The following is a 15395-nucleotide window of genomic DNA, read 5'->3' as shown; positions in this document are numbered from 1 at the left end:
CGGAAGAGTTCACACTTCTCAGGCCTAAGTTTTACTCCGTGGTGCCTAAGAGTCTGAAGAACTTTTCGGATTACTCCTACATGTTCCTCAAATGACCGGGCATAACACAACACGTCATCAAGGTATGGGGCACAGCACTCATCTCTGAGATCGTCCAGCATCCCCTCCATACTGCGCTGGAATGCCGCAGGTGCATTGGACAGGCCGAATGGGATTCTTAACCACTCATATAGGCCCCATGGAGTGATGAAGGCTGTCATGTGTCTAGAACCCTCGGCTATGAAGTCCTGGTGGTACGCTTTTCCTTGGTCAAGGATGCTAAACCAAGAATACCCTCCCAGGGTGTCAATCAGGTCTTGAATCCTCGGCAAAGGGTGCCTGTCCGGTACCGTCTTCTTATTGAGGAGGCGATAGTCTACACACAAGCGCAGTGAGCCATCCTTTTTTCGAACACAGACTACAGGGGCGGAGTAAGGGGAATTAGATTTCACAATCCACCCTTTTGCCAGGAGGTCTTGGATATAGTCCTTGACTTCTTTGAACAAAGGCTTGGGTATTGAGGAGTAGGCACGTTGTACTGGTATGTCATCTTTGAGGTTGATGGACATTTGGAGACTCGGGATGCAGCCAACATCATTTCCATCCCTGGCAAAGGATGAGGACTCCTCGTTCAGCATTTGCCTAACCACTGCTTGCTGATCCTCATTCAGATGGCTAATATCAACAGGTGGGTGCCACAATGCTGAGCTTTCATCCACCGCTGCCACCAATGCCTCATGACTCGTCCCACTTGCCTTTGTCTCAGTGGATCTGTCCGCTTCCAATACAGTTTCAACAGGATGGACGTATCCTAGGATTGTGTTGCGAGGTAAGGTAATGTCGCATGTAGAATGGTTACCGATAGGGACTGCGAAGTATGGGCTTCCTGAGCTCTTGACTTCCAAAAGACCTCCACCTAGGTCCAACTGCTCCAACTGCACATTGTCCTCATCTGGCTCAAACAAGGCTGCTGTGCCAGACTGGTCCATTGTGGGTGGCACTCTGCACTTTACCCAGGCTACCTGACCTGCTGGTATCAAAACGCCATCTCGATTTATTCTCAACCGCCCCCACTGTCCGCTGTGTTCGGGCGTCTGTACAAAACTAACCAGGGTCTGGGCTTGCTCACTTGATACTGCTATTGCACTGGAGAGCAATGAAACTAAAGTAGGAACCAGACGCTCTGGTTGGCCCTGAATTAGTTCTTCCACCACATTAAAGCCGAGTAGCGGCCTCTCAATTGGGATGTGGCTCACCAGAAAAGGAACATTTATTGAGAGGTCAGGGTTGTCGTTCCCTTGTAAGTTGACAGTTATGACAGCCCACCCATCAAAGGGTATTAGATCTCCATTGACAGCATACACTTCCAACTTCTCTGTCATTCCCATGAGCTCCACAAGAGGCCTTACTTCTACAGTGGGTAAGTATTTGTCCTTCCAGGTTCGATCAATCATGCTTACTTGAGCCCCGGTATCAAGCAAAGCAGTCACCGCGAGGCCATTGAGATTACACTGGGCCAGCGCCTTCTTTCCTATCAACTTGATAATAGTTTCTTTCTTAGTTCCGGATGGCAATGGACCATCCACACCCTGATACATTCCTTTGGCACTGAGGGTTTGATTCTCACAACCGGGAGAGATTCTTGTGGGTTTAAGCTTTACAAGGTGAGGTTCAATTCCTGAAATGGGGTCCTCAGTGCTTTGGGACATAGGGAGTTTGGTCACTGGTCGTCCCTTGGCAGTGACCGTTTCCCGTTTCCCTGCAGTCTTTGCTTCCCAGGACATCCTCGAGCCTGGTGCCCCTCTTCGCCACAGAGAAAACAATGAATGCAGCTCTGTTGTCCGGCTTCGACACATCTGGGGCAACCACGGAGTCTCGCCCTTTGCTGTGGAGGATGACCTCTTGCAAAACATTGACAGGTGTGTTCAGGTTGTGGCCTCAGTGTTGACTGTCGCATGGAGTCTACCATACTGGTAAGTGCGTCAATACGAGCAGTAAGTTCCATAATTGGATCACTCCTACTTTTCTGACCAGGTGTCTCTTTTACCCCTTTGTTTGGATCACTTTCGAGTTGAGCACAGCTTGCAGTGTTTTGCTTAGGCCGAGTTATCGGTCCCAATCTTCGCGCTCGCTCGTTTTCATCATTAGTGATTTTCATCACATTTCTCACGATTGCCTCATCTGTGATACTGTGATCAGCCAGCAGGGGTTTGAGCTCACTCCTAACATCTTTATGCTTGTGCCCCAGGCCCTGATATACAGTATGGAGGAACACGTCTTGGATCGTGGCTGGGCTGTACTTCACATCCGTGTTAGACTGTTTGATAGCAAAGAGTATTTTCTGCTTAAGGCCTATTACCCTGTACAGAAACTGTTGTGGAGTTTCAGTCTCCATCTGTTTTGCACACATTAGTTCCTGAAATAACGCTGTGCTACTTTTGTCCCCTAGGTGTGACTGAAGGAACCCCTTAAGCTCTTCCACTGTCATATCTTCCTTATTCATAATCATTTCTTTGAAGTTACCTGGTTTAATTACACGCAATATTCCCCTGACCAGTTCAGCTTCGCTGACATTCTCTTTGACTCCATCGTCGATTTGTCGGCACAGACTGGCATATGTGATATCAGATGCGTAATCACCAATTTGTCCCCCTTGTATCTTAAATTCACGACGTTGCAGGCAGGAGAGATCTCGTAAAGAGACCATCTTCTCAGTGAAACCCTGTGAGGTACGTTCAACATTATTACTAGCCAAAGGTGTGTCACTGTATATCACGGGTGGGTTGGGAGTGGAATGCTGTGTATGTGGTGTAAGATACTGAAGGAGTTTCCTGCTCAGCTCTTCGAAATCTGAATGCATGACAGGAGGATTGGTGCTAGGGCCTGTATCTAACCCTCCAGCTCCCCCCAGGTCAGTTGCAGTGTTAGGTGATTCTAAATGTACAGTGTCTGCAGTGATCATGTGGCCTGTAGAGGTGCGTGTATATAGAGTGGGTGCAGGGTTTACATTAACATCAACTTTAACATTACTCTCAACTTCACCATGATGATAGAACACTGGAGCACTATGCTCTTGTATAACAGCCTCCACAGTCCCTTGCAAAACCAAAAGTTCAGTCATACCTCTGTCCTCCGATTCTAACAGGTTGGTGCTGTACATGAAAGCATTGATGTATTCAAGAGAGCCCTCTTGATCTTCCGCGTCAAGTTCAGATAAGTCCCTTTCTGGTACTGGACCGATGCTTTTGGCAACTTGAAACAGTTCAACAGCTGACAGGTTGAGCAGCCTTTTCCTGATGTCCCACACCAGGCTCTTGCGTACCCGATCAGCCATGATGACCTCTTTTCCACAGCCCCTCAAGCCACTCTCACAGTATCCAGCTCTCGGGACCCCTCTTCTCACTGACGTCCCCTTGTCTTTTGGATCACCGCATCAGCGTCCACGTTATGTTGGTCCTCAGGATCAGTTTTTATGGATCGACTTCTCTGGGCATCAGGAGTCAATCTCGGACGAGCCCCCACAAATCTGTTACAGGCCCCGTGCAGAAAGCCTTGTTTACAGATTAGAAAGTCCTGTGAAAACAGGAAAAATTGAAGAGACAGAAGCAAACGTGTATGCGTCGCACATAATCTCCAGCAACTGTTTATTCAATGTTTTTTTTCCACATTGTTTTCAAATAAAGTATTTTTCCCTAATTAGTACACAAGTGTCATTCTTTCATTTTCTCTATTATCACAACAATGCACATTTCACATGTACATTTTCCTTTTTTTCTCTCCACATAAAATTATACATTATAGCTTTTCACATGGCTCTTTTAAACCTACTCAGAATGAGCCAAAGGGTATTTTATGTATATAAAATCAACACATGACTAAACATGTAAGGCCTAGAAACCTGAGAAAAATATGTAACCCATACATAAACATTATAGTTACTGATTTTAAAATCAGCACTGCCATCACATTACATTAACATTAGTTTTTACCTCTGAATTGTCAGGAAATAAAACAGTATTAACTGCGTTTGCACTGAAATGGCTGTTTGAAACATTTGGCAGTAGAAATACATTGATATTTATACACATGAACTCTAATAAACCAAAACACAAATTTAATACAAGTTAACTAATGAATGAACGCTATACCTGGTAACTGGAGCCTGTATGAATCAAAATAAACGCATTACACGAGCACATGCTATCACAACATCCACAAAATGTCGGACGATCTACACACATTCACTATTTTCACCAACCAGAACATTAATGCATAAAATACAACAATGAAATGACAACATGAACATACACAAAGATCTCACATGACTTGTATGCATATTGTTTAGTCATTGTGAAAGGCATACCTGTGAAAACAGGAAAAATTGAAGAGACAGAAGCAAACGTGTATGCGTCGCACATAATCTCCAGCAACTGTGAGGGCGCTGGCGCGATACAGCTCTTCCATCCCAGTCCTCAATTCACTTTTTAGAATAAAAGTCCCAGTCCTTGTTTAACTTTAAAAAAATAAAATAAAAGTCCCGATCTCACAGACCCAAATAATGCTCTATTAAAATGAGCAAATTAAAGAAAATAAATGATTTCAGCCAGAACCAAAAAATTAACATATTTTAGTATGTCACAGTTGCATAGCGACGACAGACGCCGCGGGAGCGCAAGCGCTTGTAGGAGACAGCGGCACGGCCACGCGCGCTTTCCACACGTTTTTAGACGCAATATGTGAACGGCCTCTTGCAGAGTTGGCCAATTACAATATTTTTGTCATCCTTGATGAAATACTTCCACACATCTGACGTGTGTTGTCTGTTGGTGACGTTCGTCATTTTTAATTAATTTATGGTTAATGGACGCTCGAGTAGTCGATTGTTTCCGACAGCGTCGAATAGTGGTTGAAGTAGTCGATCTATCGACTACTCGACTAGTCTATGCAAGCCCTACTAGTAGCCTATAACTTTACTCCGTCTTTTCTGCTTGTGGGTTTCCGTTTGAACTGACACATTTTTCAAAGATGGTGCATGACATTGACAGGCCACGTCTCTTGTTACGGGCTGTATAACAGGAATTGCATTTTGTTATGATATGGGTACAAGGGCAAAATAGATGATTGTGCAGAGGACTGCCAACTTTTGAGTTCAATTTGGACTGAGAATTACGATTCAATTCATAAGCTTGAGATTCTGATCTTGATTCAATATCGATTCATTTGGATCTACAATACAATTTTTTTTTCAAGGAAAAAATATTCGCTGAAATAATGTTGTAAACTATACAGGGAAACCTGTCAGTTGGTATCAAAATTGACAACTTGTATACAATTATATGTCGATTTTTAAAATAATTGAGCAATTGCATGAGACATGATTCATTTCAATAAGTTGATCTATATTTTTCAACATAAGTTACCCTTTGTAAAGAGTAAGAGATGATCGTTATGTCGAATCTCTGTCTTGATTTAAGTGGTGATGTTGGCGCCAAAACACGCGCACTAAACATTTATTTAGTTTATTAAGCATAATATGAGAAAGTTATGTTGGCAGCCCTGTATAATGTTCAACGTCTCAAGAGCTTGGTTGTAGCTAGTTCAACTTACCGTCAAACTTTGTGAGGTACCAACGGTGTACACTGACGGGACCGCGTTATCAGTTAATGACAGATATTTCACAAACCCCATTTCGTGTTCTGTCCAATTTTTGAAGCATTCACGCGTGAAGTGCTTCGAGCACATCTGTGACCTCTCTGTTATCCCTCCTTCCTCGAAATGTAAAAAATCGAGCCATCTGGACCGTAACAAGGGAATTTTAGGGAATGGGAAAAGTGTTCCGTGAGTGCCACAACCAAAAATCCACCTCCTCGCCATCTCTCCTTTCACGCGCTGTCAATGCTCGCAAAATATTGTTCTCTTTTAAAATGTTTGATTTTAAAATTCTGATATCATGTTTTATCTGTATATGTTATGTGTGAATATTCCCAAACTATCTGACAGTGCGATCTCTATGGGTTATGCAATGTAATTTTTATTAAAAAAGAAAAAAAAAAAAGAAAAAAAACACATAGCCTATGTCTGTATTGATAAACATGTATTTGGAATGGAATTGAATAAGTAGGCTACTTTGGGTGTCTTGTTCATTATATTTATTTTCATATAAAAGCAACAGAACTTAAATTCCATCCAGTTTATTAGCAACACTGTGCACGAGCGTGAATCCCGCAATATCCATCTTTGATCTCACAGGTGTCTGTCTGATCCACTGCGAGAAGAGAGATCTGTCCGTCTTGCCTGCGCTTTTCTCACTCCTCCTCTCACTGCAGTAGAGGTCTGCACGGGCTTTAAACTTATGGCGGGCCGGAAGGTTCAAAAATAGGACTAATGATTTGTCGTGGGAAGTCACTATACTATAGCCCCTAGCTACTCACTTTCCCACTGATATGCCAGCGGTGGATCTGTATACGTACTCTCCTCACACAGCGAGCGACAATACTCTCCTCAGCGAGCGACTCACTCTCCTCACACAGCGAGCGACAATACTCTCCTCAGCGAGCGACAATACTCTCCTCAGCGAGCGACTCACTCTCCTCAGCGAGCGACTCACTTTCCTCAGCGAGCGACAATACTCTCCTCAGCGAGCGACAATACTCTCCTCAGCGAGCGACTCACTCTCCTCACACAGCGAGCGACAATACTCTCCTCAGCGAGCGACAATACTCTCCTCAGCGAGCGACAATACTCTCCTCAGCGAGCGACAATACTCTCCTCAGCGAGCGACAATACTCTCCTCAGCGAGCGACAATACTCTCCTCAGCGAGCGACTCACTCTCCTCAGCGAGCGACTCACTTTCCTCAGCGAGCGACTCACTTTCCTCAGCGAGCGACTCACTTTCCTCAGCGAGCGACTCACTCTCCTCAGCGAGCGACTCACTCTCCTCAGCGAGCGACAATACTCTCCTCAGCGAGCGACAATACTTTCCTCAGCGAGCGACTCACTTTCCTCAGCGAGCGACTCACTCTCCTCAGCGAGCGACTCACTCTCCTCAGCGAGCGACTCACTTTCCTCAGCGAGCGACTCACTTTCCTCAGCGAGCGACTCACTCTCCTCAGCGAGCGACTCACTTTCCTCAGCGAGCGACTCACTCTCCTCAGCGAGCGACTCACTTTCCTCAGCGAGCGACTCACTTTCCTCAGCGAGCGACTCACTCTCCTCAGCGAGCGACAATACTCTCCTCAGCGAGCGACAATACTTTCCTCAGCGAGCGACTCACTCTCCTCAGCGAGCGACAATACTCTCCTCAGCGAGCGACAATACTTTCCTCAGCGAGCGACTCACTCTCCTCAGCGAGCGACTCACTTTCCTCAGCGAGCGACTCACTTTCCTCAGCGAGCGACTCACTTTCCTCAGCGAGCGACTCACTTTCCTCAGCGAGCGACTCACTTTCCTCAGCGAGCGACTCACTCTCCTCAGAGAGCGACTCACTCTCCTCAGCGAGCGACTCACTCTCCTCAGCGAGCGACTCACTCTCCTCAGCGAGCGACTCACTCTCCTCAGCGAGCGACTCACTCTCCTCACACAGCGAGCGACTCACTCTCCTCAGCGAGCGACTCACTCTCCTCAGCGAGCGACTCACTCTCCTCAGCGAGCGACTCACTCTCCTCAGCGAGCGACTCACTCTCCTCAGCGAGCGACTCACTCTCCTCAGCGAGCGACTCACTCTCCTCAGCGAGCGACTCACTCTCCTCAGCGAGCGACTCACTCTCCTCAGCGAGCGACTCACTCTCCTCAGCGAGCGACTCACTCTCCTCAGCAACGACTCACTCTCCTCACACAGCGAGCGACTCACTCTCCTCAGCAACGACTCACTCTCCTCACACAGCGAGTGACTCACTCTCCTCAGCAACGACTCACTCTCCTCAGCGAGCGACTCACTTTCCTCAGCGAGCGACTCACTCTCCTCAGCGAGCGACTCACTCTCCTCACACAGCGAGCGACTCACTCTCCTCAGCGAGCGACTCACTCTCCTCAGCGAGCGACTCACTTTCCTCAGCGAGCGACTCACTCTCCTCAGCGAGCGACTCACTCTCCTCAGCAACGACTCACTCTCCTCACACAGCGAGCGACTCACTCTCCTCAGCAACGACTCACTCTCCTCACACAGCGAGTGACTCACTCTCCTCAGCAACGACTCACTCTCCTCACACAGCGAGCGACTCACTTTCCTCAGCGAGCGACTCACTTTCCTCAGCGAGCGACTCACTTTCCTCAGCGAGCGACTCACTCTCCTCAGCGAGCGACTCACTTTCCTCAGCGAGCGACTCACTTTCCTCAGCGAGCGACTCACTTTCCTCAGCGAGCGACTCACTCTCCTCAGCGAGCGACTCACTCTCCTCAGCAACGACTCACTCTCCTCACACAGCGAGCGACTCACTTTCCTCAGCGAGCGACTCACTTTCCTCAGCGAGCGACTCACTTTCCTCAGCGAGCGACTCACTCTCCTCAGCGAGCGACTCACTTTCCTCAGCGAGCGACTCACTCTCCTCAGCGAGCGACTCACTTTCCTCAGCGAGCGACTCACTCTCCTCAGCGAGCGACTCACTTTCCTCAGTGAGCCGAGTCTTCAAAAAACAGAAGACTAGGAAAGCTTCAGGCCCAGACGGCATCTCATCTGCTTGTCTAAAAGCTTGCGCTGACCAACTGGCCCCAGTCTTCACACAGATCTTCAACAGATCATTGGAGCAGTGTGAAGTTCCCTGCTGCTTCAAACGCTCCACTATCATTCCGGTTCCCAAAAAAACTAAAATCACTGGACTTAATGACTATAGACCTGTCGCTCTCACATCTGTGGTCATGAAGTCGTTTGAAAGACTGGTGTTGGCCTATCTGAAGGACATCACTGGACCCCTGCTGGATCCCCTTCAGTTTGCTTACAGAGCAAACAGGTCTGTGGACGATGCAGTCAACATGGGACTGCACTATATCCTGCAACATCTTGACAGACCTGGGACTTATGCACGGATCTTATTCGTGGACTTCAGTTCGGCCTTCAATACCATCATCCCTGATCTTCTCACAGCCAAACTGACTCAGCTCTCCATGCCATCCTCCATCTGTCAGTGGATCTCCAGCTTCCTGACGGACCGGCAGCAGCGAGTGAGACTGGGGAAACTCACATCCAGGACCCTCACCATCAGCACTGGCGCCCCCCAAGGGTGCGTTCTCTCCCCACTGCTCTTCTCCCTGTACACTAATGACTGCACTTCTAAAGACCCTTCTGTCAAGCTCCTGAAATTTGCAGACGACACCACTGTCATCGGTCTCATCCAAAATGGTGACGAGTCTGCTTACAGACTGGGGGTTGAACAGTTGGCTGTCTGGTGCAGTTATAACAACCTTGAGCTGAACACACTCAAAACAGTGGAGATGATCGTGGACTTCAGGAGAAACACCCCAGCACTCGCCCCTCTCACCATCATGAACAGCACTGTGGAAGCAGTGGAGTCATTCAGGTTCCTGGGCTCTACCATCTCTCAGGACCTGAAGTGGGCAAATCACATTGACTCCATTGTGAAAAAGGCCCAGCAGAGACTGTACTTCCTTCGCCAGCTGAAGAAGTTCAATCTGCCACAGGAGCTGCTGATCCAGTTCTACTCAGCCGTCATTGAGTCTGTTTTAAGCACTTCCATCACTGTCTGGTTTGGTTCAGCTTCCAAATCGGACATCAGGAGACTACAACGGACAGTCCGGACTGCAGAGAGGATTATTGGTGCCCCCCTGCCAACCCTCCAGGACCTGTACTCTTCCAGAGTGTGGAAGAGAGCAGGTAAAATCATCACAGACTCCACTCACCCTGGACACCTCCTGTTTGAACTGTTACCGTCAGGACGGCGACACAGATCACTGGCCACAAGAACATCCAGGCACAGGAACAGTTTCTTTCCACAGGCCATTTCCCTCCTGAACACTTAACATGCCCCCCAAAGCATATGCCTGTAAGTGCAATACTCCCACTGTCTAGTGCAATAAACTCAGGTGATATTTATATCTATATTATTCATACTACAAAAATACTGTAAATATGTTCATAATCTGTAACATGCACTAGACTCCCACTGTCTAGTGTAATATTCTCTAATTCAGGTGATATTTATATTTATATTATTCATACTACTCAAATACTGTAAATATGTTCATTATATGTAAATGTTATTCGGACTAAACCCAACTGTGACCCTACTTTTTTACTATTTATACTATTTTTATTTTTATTCTTTTAAATATATTTTATTCTTAGAATTGTATTTCTATGTTTCTTCTTGTATTTGTATTTGTATATGTGCACTGGAAGCTTCAGTACCAAGAAAAATTCCTTGTGGGTGCAAGCACACTTGGCAATAAAGCTCTTTCTGATTCTGATTCTGATTATAAAGAAAACATTTTTGTTTATATATAATTCAGAAAGTAAAAAAAAAGAAGCAGTAATGAATTATATACGTAAGGGATAATCCACGGCTAGCCATGCATTAAAGAATTTTAATGCACGACGTAGAGGCGAAGAACCACCCGACGCGAAGCGGAGGTATAAGCCACCCGCTTATAAGGTATAAGCCACCCGCTTATAAGGTATAAGCCACCCGCTTATACCTTGGTTATTTGCCAAGTTAAAAATAAGTTAAAGCTGTAACTGATGTTTACAGTGTAATTTTTTAACAGACGTGTAAAAATGACGGTTATTTCTTAAGTTTAGGCTCGTCAGTTCTTGCACTCCGTCCGCTTTAAATAAAGTAGAGCCATCGGATTGCTTTTATTTGAATGAATTCACATTTATTTAAATTAATTATTAAAAGAGAGAGACAGAGAACTGAAGGAGAAGGAACAGAGAGAGAGAGAGAGATGCGTGCACGAGTTAACGTTACCTGTGTGCGTCGATCTCTTCTTTAAAGTCTAGCAGCTACAGTCCCCTCGTTGCTTAAGCCTACCTAAACGTTTTCATATGCGTCTCTCACTCTGCTTGCAAGTGTATCTGTGTTACTATGGTTACCAATGTAGCGGATTAATTTCGAACTGTAATCAAACTGACTGGAACTACCTGTGCATTAAACGGTTTTACTGCACACCTTCCAGCCAATCAGAATCGAGTATTTAAACAGCCCATGGTATAAATATCCTATATTGGATATATTAACATCCAATAGTGTAAATCGCGGCAGCAGCTTCAGGTTGGTAGTCCAAGGCATTGTTGTTTATCTTTACTTCCGGGGTTCTTCACACCGGAGCCTCGCTTTCGATTTAAAAATGGCGGCTGCGTGAAATCAGCGTGTTGTCAGAGAATGTCTAATAGGAAGAGAATTGGCACTCTCTGCTTATTTCCGGTTTCTGGACTGGCTGCAGTAACACGTCTCTGTCCATGCGGGGGCGCTTGCAGGCGAGTGCAGAATGAATGGAGGTCTATGGCGAAAAACCCTCAAAATCCACTTTTCTCAGGATATAATTTTTTGTCTAGTAATTTGAATGTTGTATTCGAAAGGAGATGCAAAGAAATTACACATTGCTGGTTGTTAGATTTTTTAGAGTCACTTATTTGCTTTAAAAAGTCTTTTAAAATGTCAATGACGTCAGAATGCTGACGTCATTAGCAGAATGCTAGCGTGTTATGGGCAACAACAACTCAACCTGTGAGAAATCGAAAAGAAATAAGTACTCGTTCCTTCAACTTTCGACCTATAACCGATGTTGAACTTGCAAAATCTACAATAAAATCTGAGATTTCTCAAAGGCAATCAGGTGAAAGAGACACATTTAGCCATCTAGCCCCATTGACTCCCATTCAGTCTGCACTCGCCCGCGATCACCCCCAGTGGAATTCTAAGGGAACGGTCGGTCATGGGCCCTGTCCCAAATGGCGCACTTCATGTGGACTTTCGGTCTCGTGGACTTGAATTGCGCGTGCTCGCCGAGTCTACGAGTCCGTAGGCCGTCCCATTCAGCATTTTACCACTCTGAAGTGTGCTCAGCAGCGCCCCCTTTGTACCCTTGAAGCGGTCTTCAGCGAAGCCCGCATAGATGCAGGCTCCACGCACTTTAACTACCCAGGAATCCTTGCGAAAGGCCAATCACACAACGGATGGGAGGAGATTTAGCTCACGGATAATTGTTGACATGGCTGAGAAGAAAATATTACGGTTTTTATGACCTAAATGTACATTTTACCAGTTGTTACCTACAGTTTATACAAACATTATGGTCATCGACCAGTGGTTGATGTCTCAAACATAATAATAGCACGTTTAATAATACGATCGCATTATGATTCATTAAATAAATAGAACCGAATGTCGGGGCTTTACTGAGTCATATGTAAACATAGTATGAATATTGAAACCTGTAAATTAATCTGAAACTCATGCACATTTTCATTATGTTTTAAAATTGCAATCTTAGTTCAAATGGAACATTATTATTATGTACAACTGTATACATCATTTAAATAAGCATGATATATCTATTGTCTAATGCCCAGGTGATATGCACAATATTAAAATATAGAACTGTAAAATTAGGCTGTGTAGTGGACATGGAGATAAGACGTTGGAGCGCAAAACATGTGATTTCACCTGTCCAACAACAACCAGGCCTGTAATATTTCTGTCAGTAAGGTTATTTTTCACTCTGATGTCTCTGAAAATAAAAAGCTAGATGATATATTAAACTTTTTCTGTACGATGGGTAAATATCATATTCACAAAGCAAGATACCTTAAATTCAAACCTAGTTGCAAATTTTTTGCTTATGATTTACAGTTATTCTTCACTTCAAAAAATCCCCTCCAATAAAAGAGCTTCGAAAATATCCTGTATTATAGAACAAGTTTTATATAAATTGTAAAAATATTTTTTTACTGTTATTATTTACTTTCATTTTCTCTGTATCCCCACATGTTCATGTTCATTGTTTTGTATTATTTCCATTGTAATGATTTATATTGTAATGCAAAAAAAAAAAACAAAAAAAAAACAGCCCGTTATTTCCGGCGTGCTGATGGAGTCTGTCCCAAAAATACCTCTCAGTGCGCCCTCGTGGACTCGCGCCAAGGGCCCTATAGGTCTGCACTACATGACGTCACCAAAGTGTGGACTCTGAGGAAGTCCACAAGTCCGGAGTGTGCCATTTGGGACAGGGCCATGTACGTAACGCCGCGGGAACTTTGGAATGCGGAAGTGACGCGTGTCGCGGAGCAGCCGATAGCATCAGGGGGGCATGGATTTCTATTATTTTGAAGGTACCCCCGGGCGCCGCCATTGGCTAGCGGAACCCCACCTGCTGTTAGCATCCCATTGACTCCCATTCATTTTGGCGTCACTTTGACAGCGAATAACTTCACATCTGAGGCGTTTAAAGACTCCATTTGTCCATTATGTATTTCTAAAGAAACACGAAAATGTATAAAAGGCTTCATTACCTTGTAGCTTACGTTATGGCCCCGTAGAAGCAATTTTTGTAAAAAATAGGCTAACGATTGCGTCATAGCCACGCGACTCTCTGTCACAAAGTAGGAAATTACCGTATGGACAGGAGGAGACGCTCGCGGGCAATCGGGAGGACGTCGAGGCAAAATGACACAGTAATTAATCAGAACACCTACTAAAAGTTTCTCCTGCTCATAGCTCGTGGACATCTCCTATTCACACTCTCCGTCTCTGCAAGTTTCGGAAGGTAATGATTCAGATTGATCTCGGCACAGCTACTAGAAGACAGACGGTTTGCTCACGTGACATCTACGTCGTCAAGCTCAGTTTGAGTCTGCGCAGTACGCTCGACCCCCAGGAAGTAAGAGTTTCTAATTGGCTTCACTTTGTCTCCGTTGGGTCGCTGTGTCCATTTCTTTTACTGTCTATGGATAGCATAGCCGATAGTCCCAGCAAACACCGACAGCTCCAGCACTGAACCCCATTCATTTCCAGTGTTTCCGAAGCACGCGCGCTGGTAAGTTGATGAAATTACTGTATTTTTCACTTTTAAACACTTAAGCCGTCCTCTCGTGAATCTAGTCAGTAGTCTATTCTATGTAGCCAGCTTTATTGTGTTTATTGGAAGATAATAGTTAATTGCAGCTAGCTTAGTGACCAACACTAATGTTCGCTACCAGTCAGGAATGTGTAAATTCAGTCGTGAGGTCATGTAAGGGATAATGTATAGAGAGGCGGTCGTTAATAACAAGCCAGACAGGCTGAACGAGACGCGTCGGGGTCTTGACAGCCTGAAGGGCTTGTTATTCGCTATAACGACCGCCTCTCTATACATTATCCCGCTTATTACATGGCTACCTAAAACATAAATAATTAATTTGACACAAATTTTTGATTTAAAAGGGCGTTTATTGTTTTAAAAACGATTGTATTGCTTCCGCCAAAGAAAATAGTCCGTTCCGCGTCCATAGCAACGCGCTGTTTTTCATGGCAACGGTCTGTTATAGTTCGCAGCGGTCTGTTATCAAGAAATAACAGACCGCATTCTACATTGGAATTCAGCCACGCCATGTAATAAAGTTAAATAATGTGATGTTGCACTTCATAGTTTTGTTTTGTCAGCCCTATTTACATGAGGTGGTCAGAATATTAGAAATACATCTGGATATATAAAGCAAATAAGTACAGCAGCAGCAGCACCCCCACACATAATAAGACATTATAGAAAAGCTGAATTTATGGCTGAGCCTACAGTATCATAATGCAATAAACATATAATTTGTTGTGTTGCATGTTATAATGTGTTGGATGAGCAAAATGATCATCCAGCTTCTTCCATAATGTTGTTGTGTACGAATAACAATTTAAATAACAATAGTGGTTTGTATATATATTTATTTATTTATTATTATATATATTTTTTTTGTGTGTGTGTGTTCTCATTTAATATGTAAGAAAATAAATCCCCAAAATCACTATATTTCCTGCAGTTGTGTACTTACAATATCCCAAAAGTCTCCAAATGTTTTTTATTTCAGAGAAATTAATAATGAATTAAAAATTAAATTATGCCCCGTCCCGGATTCAAGATTTCAAATAAACACTGTTCTTTTGAACGTTCTATTCATCAAAGAATCCTGAAAAAATGTGTACACAACTGGTTTCAACATTGATAATAATAGCGTTACCTTTAAGGGGATTCATTTCAGTATACATTTACATTTACACTTGCTGTAGATCGTATGACTGTATCTGTGTGTGTTCTGTGTTTTACATTTTACATAGTGTACAAATTTAAGAATACAAAGAAAACCAAACAATACAACCATAACAAAACAAAACAAAACCAAGGGGGGTTGGACTAACATAAACAAGACTTAATCCTA

General features: G+C 44.4%; 1 protein-coding gene across 3 annotated transcripts in view; it reads left to right on the top strand.

Annotated features, from left to right (window-relative positions):
* LOC307161636 (uncharacterized protein) overlaps positions 1–15395 on the top strand; it is a 125791-nt gene that overhangs the window by 60823 nt on the left and 49573 nt on the right. For 2 of the 3 annotated variants that reach the window (XM_079876498.1, XM_079876497.1), the window contains exon 1: positions 13866–14026. The exons of the other annotated variant lie outside the window; for it this stretch is intronic. The gene's annotated coding sequence lies outside the window, so the exon portion shown is untranslated. Of the gene's footprint in view, positions 1–13865; positions 14027–15395 lie in introns of those variants that run through there. 3 annotated transcript variants of the gene reach the window in all.

The sequence above is a fragment of the Squalius cephalus genome (genome assembly GCF_949319135.1).
Source record: "Squalius cephalus genome assembly, chromosome: 7".
Classification (NCBI taxonomy): domain Eukaryota; kingdom Metazoa; phylum Chordata; class Actinopteri; order Cypriniformes; family Leuciscidae; genus Squalius; species Squalius cephalus.
The sequence above is the reverse complement of the archived record's forward strand: the minus strand, read 5'-3'. Positions and strand labels throughout refer to the sequence as shown.